The sequence below is a fragment of the Myotis myotis genome, unplaced genomic scaffold, assembly GCF_014108235.1.
Source record: "Myotis myotis isolate mMyoMyo1 unplaced genomic scaffold, mMyoMyo1.p scaffold_m19_p_1, whole genome shotgun sequence".
Taxonomy (NCBI): domain Eukaryota; kingdom Metazoa; phylum Chordata; class Mammalia; order Chiroptera; family Vespertilionidae; genus Myotis; species Myotis myotis.
Genome location: NW_023416313.1, coordinates 50660345 through 50666344, shown reverse-complemented (window position 1 = coordinate 50666344; position 6000 = coordinate 50660345).

Below are 6000 nucleotides of genomic sequence, written 5' to 3'. Positions count from 1 at the left end.
TAATCTAATCCTTCAATAGAATAAAAGGTCAAATAGAATTATATCAAAGGTAAGGTTTTTAGGGTAGATTTATGAAGAAATTAGTCATTTCTGTCAAATAGATATATTTTCTATAGCTAGGTTCTTCTATGTAAGTTTACGCATATGTTGGGGCATATGCTTTAATGCTTTTAGAATTTGAAGTGCTCAAGTCAAAATAAATACCAAATTTTCCATGAGTATCTTACTCTCAAAGCTAAAGAACTATTATAAGTTCATAATAAGGAAGAATTCTTGTTTAAATTTGAATATGGGATCTCTGATGGCTAATAAGTTATCTTATGAAAACAAAGTTTGAAGGACAAAAATAATTTTTCAAGGCATCCATTAAAATTGAGAAGAGGCACAAAATTGGTGGGGGTTTTTCTTATAAACTGCTTATTCAGTTGAGAAGTGTGCAAGCTACTATAATTTACTTCACTTATGGTACTTTCAGTATGTTCAGAAAATGAGTTGGGTAATAACCCACCTTATAAGAGGCTGCAGATGGCATAATAATTTCCCTTGCTTAGCAACTAATATGTTATCCACTATAAGCACTGTCTAGATTTCCATACTAATGTGCAGTGTTAGAACATTTAACAATAGGAAGCCCCAACTCCTGCAGTCATGGGTCTGGGTATGAGTCAGATGTTACATAACAGCCAGCTGTATCTAAACAAAGGAGTTCAGATTTAAATTCTAAGTTTTCTTTGGTTTTTAAGGTTGAAATGCCAGTTTTAAAAACCTGAATTATGATTGGATGTTAACTAGGCTTGTGGTGCTCATTTCACAATATATACAATTATAGAATCATTATGTTGTACACCTGTATGTCAATTATGCCTCAATTAAAAAAAAAACAACCTGAATCATGCCATCACTTTGTATTTACGTCATATATTCCACAGAAGATGTTGAGTAAATTGGATCTTACTTTTCCCCCAAGAAACTCCTACATGATAGGTGAGGAGTTAGGGGAGGAAGGAAAAGCAATGGCTAAAGTAGCTGTTTCTTGGATTCACTAGCTGATTGATCTTGAGCAAATACTTAACTGCACCAAGTCTCTATTTCTACATTAGTAAATTATTAATCATATCAGTCTTACCACCTCACAGGGTTGTTGTGAAGACCAAAGCCAAACAACAGCCTTCACTAGAATGTAAGCTTCATAAAGGCACACATTTTTGTCTTTTTGGTTCATTTTTTGGCTTAATGCCTAGAATTGTATCTGGCATATACAATCATTCAGTGAATACTATGAAATGTTTTGAATGTTAAAGACATGTAATGTATTATATGTAAGGTTTCATTATTATTCACTAAACTACAGAAGGCAGAAAAGGCAAAAAGAGGGGAAGTGATCAGCTTAAATTATTTCATAAGTCAGAATGGAGTTAAGACTGGATTTTGAAGTCTAGACATTTTATCTATTTGATTATTCAACAAATTTTTTAGTGTACATACTATACACCAGACATGGTACTAGGAACTAGATATATAGTGGTAAAAATGTATATGATACATAATAGTAAGATATGGGACATAGCTGTATGTTAAACCAATGAACACACAAAGTTTAATAAGTGCTATAAATGAAGAACAGCATCTGATGAGAGGAAAACAGGAAGTGAAGGTGCCGTAATTTACATCTAGGTCAAGCGTCTAAAATTTATCAACAAAAACAGTTCACTCTTTTGACAAGACATGTATTTTTAGAGAATGCTCATTCATTTTTATACATATCACTGCTATCATCCAATCAGGAGAAAGTTACCAATATCATTTAGAACGAACCATCCAAGACAGATCTATTAAAATAAAAATTTGGAAAAACAATGACATTATTCACTCACCCCTGCATTTTTGTTCTGATAACTATAAGCTCAATGATGTTTGTTGATCTTGATATTAAAAACTTGGCTATAAATCTTAAAAATTGTTTTCAAAATTACATACTTTCATTAAACCAAACTCACACCATGCCCTACTTTTAGTAGGCACTCAAAGGATTTTGTTGTATTGAATTTTATTCTTTTAGAATGGTGAGAGTTATCACTGGGATAGCCAAACTTCAGTTTCCCATGGGAACACATATTTGTTAAATGATTAGCTTTCTCATTAAAAAAAATATTTTTTCCAAACTAAAGACATGTAATGAAGGCTCTGACTTATTATTCCTTTGAATTCTCAATGAAGCCATTGAGATTGCTTGACAAGTCCACCTGCTTTTAATGGTTAATTTAGGCTTTTAATCTATGTGAAATTACTGTCTAACTTTCAGGCAATGCTGGGAGAAGAGCAATAGTTGAAATTAATCCTTTCTTTTTAAATGGACATAAAGAAAGAGAACATTGTATTCTGTATTAAAGAGCAACTGTTGGTAGATATGCTCTCTTAGCCTGACATGGTTGACAGCTAAAATTTTAAGGTCAGATATTTCCAATTATCAGTAGCTTTTTGAAACTTTAAAAAATAATAAAAGCAGAAGCATTTTAAGAGGAAAAAATAATCAAACCTTTGTGAAAAAAACTATGGATTTTTATGACAAGACTAGTGGAAGTAGAAAAATGGATTTAAATATCCATTAGGAAAAGTGTGATAGATTTCTTTAAATCTCTTTTAAGGGGTAAGTTTTCAAAAATCTTCCTATTCAATACAATAATTTGTTACTCTAAAAACCTGAAATTTATAGTTTTAAATAACTCTTCCCCAGGATTAGTTTCTTTTAGAATCAACTCTATTGAGGTATAATGTATATAAAATAAAATACACCATTTTAAGCATACGGTCACTTCTTCTATAACTCAGCATAAGTATTCCTAAAAATTTTAGTGCTATACAAATTCCCACAATAAAAAACAAAGGAGCCAGGGGGAAAGGGGGAAAAATGGGGTAAGGAGAACAATAATCAAAGACTATGTCATTGATACACTAAACAAACAAACAAACAAATAAAAACAACCTAATAAAAAGATAACACACTTGAACAACTTTAAACCAACAGACATTTATAAAACACTTTACCCAATACGAGTAGGACATACATTCTTCTCAAGTGCACACAGAACATTCAATAGGATAGACTATATCCCAGGCCATAAAACAAAACAATAAATTTAAGAGGATTGAAATCATGCAAAGGATGTTCTACAACTATGAGATTGAGTAAAATTATAAATTAATAACAAGTAAATTTGAAAAATTAATGAAGATATGGAAATTAACACACTACTAAATAACCAATGGATCAAAGAAGAAATCGCAAAGGAAATTGGAAAATAATTTGAGATGATGAAATATAACATATCAAAACTCATGGGATTTAACTAAATCAGCACTTAAAGGAACATTGATAGCTTTAAATGCTTATATTAAAAGAGAAAATGATATCAAATCAATAACCTAGACTTCCACCTGAAGACATTAGAAAAAGCAAGGGGAAGGATGGACATAATAGAATAGGGTGGTAATAAATCAAATAAAAAATAGAAAAATAATGGAAACAACTAATAAAACCAAAACTTAATTCTTTGAAAAGATCAATAAAATTCAAACTTTAGTCTATTCAAGCAAAGAAAAGAGCCAAATAACTAAAACCAGGAATGAAAAAGAAGATATTACTATTAACCATGCAGAAAAGTATAGTAAGAACAGATTAGTGATTGCCAGAGGTGCGGATGGGGAGTGAGGAGTGGGGGAAATGCGTGAGGTGGTCAAAGGATAAAAACTTCCAGTTATGCCAAACCGGTTTGGCTCAGTGGCTAGAGCGTCGGCCTGCGGACTGAAAGGTTCCAGGTTCGATTCCCGTCAAGGGCATGTACCTGGGTTGTGGGCACATCCCCAGTAGATGTTCAGGAGGCAGCTGATTGATATTTCTCTCTCATCAATGTTTCTAACTCTCTATCTCTCTCCCTTCCTCTCTGTAAAAAATCAATAAAATATATTTTTTTAAAAACTTCCAGTTATGAAATGAGTATGTCCAGGGCATGGAATGTACAGCATAGTGGCTATAGTTAAGAATACTGTATTAGCCCTAGCCGGTTTGGCTTAGTGGATAGAGTGTTGGCCTGCAGACTGAAGGGTCCCGGGTTTGATTCCAGCCAAGGGCACATGCCTGGGTTGTAGGCTCGATCCCTGGTCGGGGGAGTGCAGGAGGCAGCCAATGATTCGCTCTCATCATTGATGTTTCTATCTCTCTCTCCCTCTTCCTTCCTCTCTGAAATCAATAAAGAAATATGGTTTTTTTTAAAAAAAGAATACTGTATTGTATATTTGAAAGTTGCTATGAGAGTAGATCTTAAAAGTTCTCATCATAAGAAAAAAAATTGTAACTATGTGTGGTGATGGATGTTCACTAAATTTATTTAGTGTTATTACATTTTCTTTTAAAAGGTAATTTTTTAATAGAAATGATAAAATGAGAAAAACATCTTTTGTATTTTCCACATAGTTCTAGCATTCTTCATCATTTGTACAGAACTGATTTTATATCTGGCATTGTTTACTTTCCCTACAACTTCCTTTAATATTTCTTGTAATTCATGTCTGCTGGAAAAAATTGTTTGCACTTTTGTAAAAGAAAGTGTTTATTATGCTTTTATTATTGAAGGGTATTTTCACTTAGAATCCTAAGTTAACTTTTTAAAAAACATGCTAAAGTTATTATTCCATTCCTTTTGGCTTGCATGATTGCTGACAAGAAATCTGTAGTAATTCTTGGTACCCCTGGTGTGTTTTTTTTTCTCTGACTTCTCTTAGAGTTTCATTTTATCACTGGTTCTCACCAACTTCAATATGATATGCCTATCAATAGGGACTGTAACACATATCTGCTAATATACACCATGGTATGTTTATATTATGGAGTACTACAAAGCATTCCTTAAAATGCAGTTTTGGAATGATCCTATATAATAAAGAGGTAATATGCAAATTGACCATCACTCCAACACACAAGATGGCCACTCCCATGTGGACCCATGATGGCCGGCAGGGGAGGGCAGTTGTGGGCAATCAGGCCAGCAGAGGAGGGCAGTTGGGAGGGACCAGGCTTGCAAGGGAGGGCAGTTGAGAGCGATCAGGCCTGCAGAGAAGGGCAGTTGGGGGCAACCAGGCCTGCAGGGGAGGGCAGTTGGGAGGGACAAGGCCTGAAGGGGAGGGCAGTTGGAGGTGACCAGGCCTGCAGCAGAGGGATGTTGGGGGTGACCGGGCAGGCAGAGGAGGGCAGTTAGGGGTGACCAGGCCTGCAGGGGAGGGCAGTTGGGGATGACCAGGCCTGCAGGGGAGGACAGTTAGGGGTGACCAGGCCGGAAGGGGAGGGCAGTTAGAGGCAATCGGGCCGGTAGGGGAGCAGTTAGGCATTGATCAGGCTGTCAGGGTAGTGGTTAGGGGGTGATCAGGCTGGCAGGCAGAAGTGGTTAGGGGCAATAGGCAGGCAGGCAAGTGGTTGAGAGCCAGCAGTCCTGGATTGTGAGAGGGATCCCAGATTGGAGAGGGTGCAGGCTAGGCTGAGGGACACACACCCCCAGTGTGTGAATTTCATGCACCAGGCCTCTAGTACTCTATATAATGTTGAGTAAAAAAAATTAATTGCATCCCCATCAGCAGTTTACTAGGGTTCCTTTTTCTCCACAGCCTTGCCAGAGGCAGCAATTCTGGTACAGCCACTATGGAAATCAGTGTGGAGTTTCCTCGAAAAAATTTAAAATGGCCTTACCAGTTTGGCTCACTCACATGGGGAATCAAATGAACAACATAGATCCAGAAACATAGAAGCAGGGAACAGACTGTCAAATCTCAAAGGGGAGGCCTGGGTGGGTGGGTGGGAAGAGATCAACCAAATAACTTGTATACATATATGCATAACCCATGGACATAGACAATAGTGTGGTGAAGGCCGGGGGTGGGGGCAGAGGGCCATGAGCAGGGAGGTAGGGGCCAGGGGGTGGAGGTGGGCTAGAAAGGGTCAATTGGGGGGGG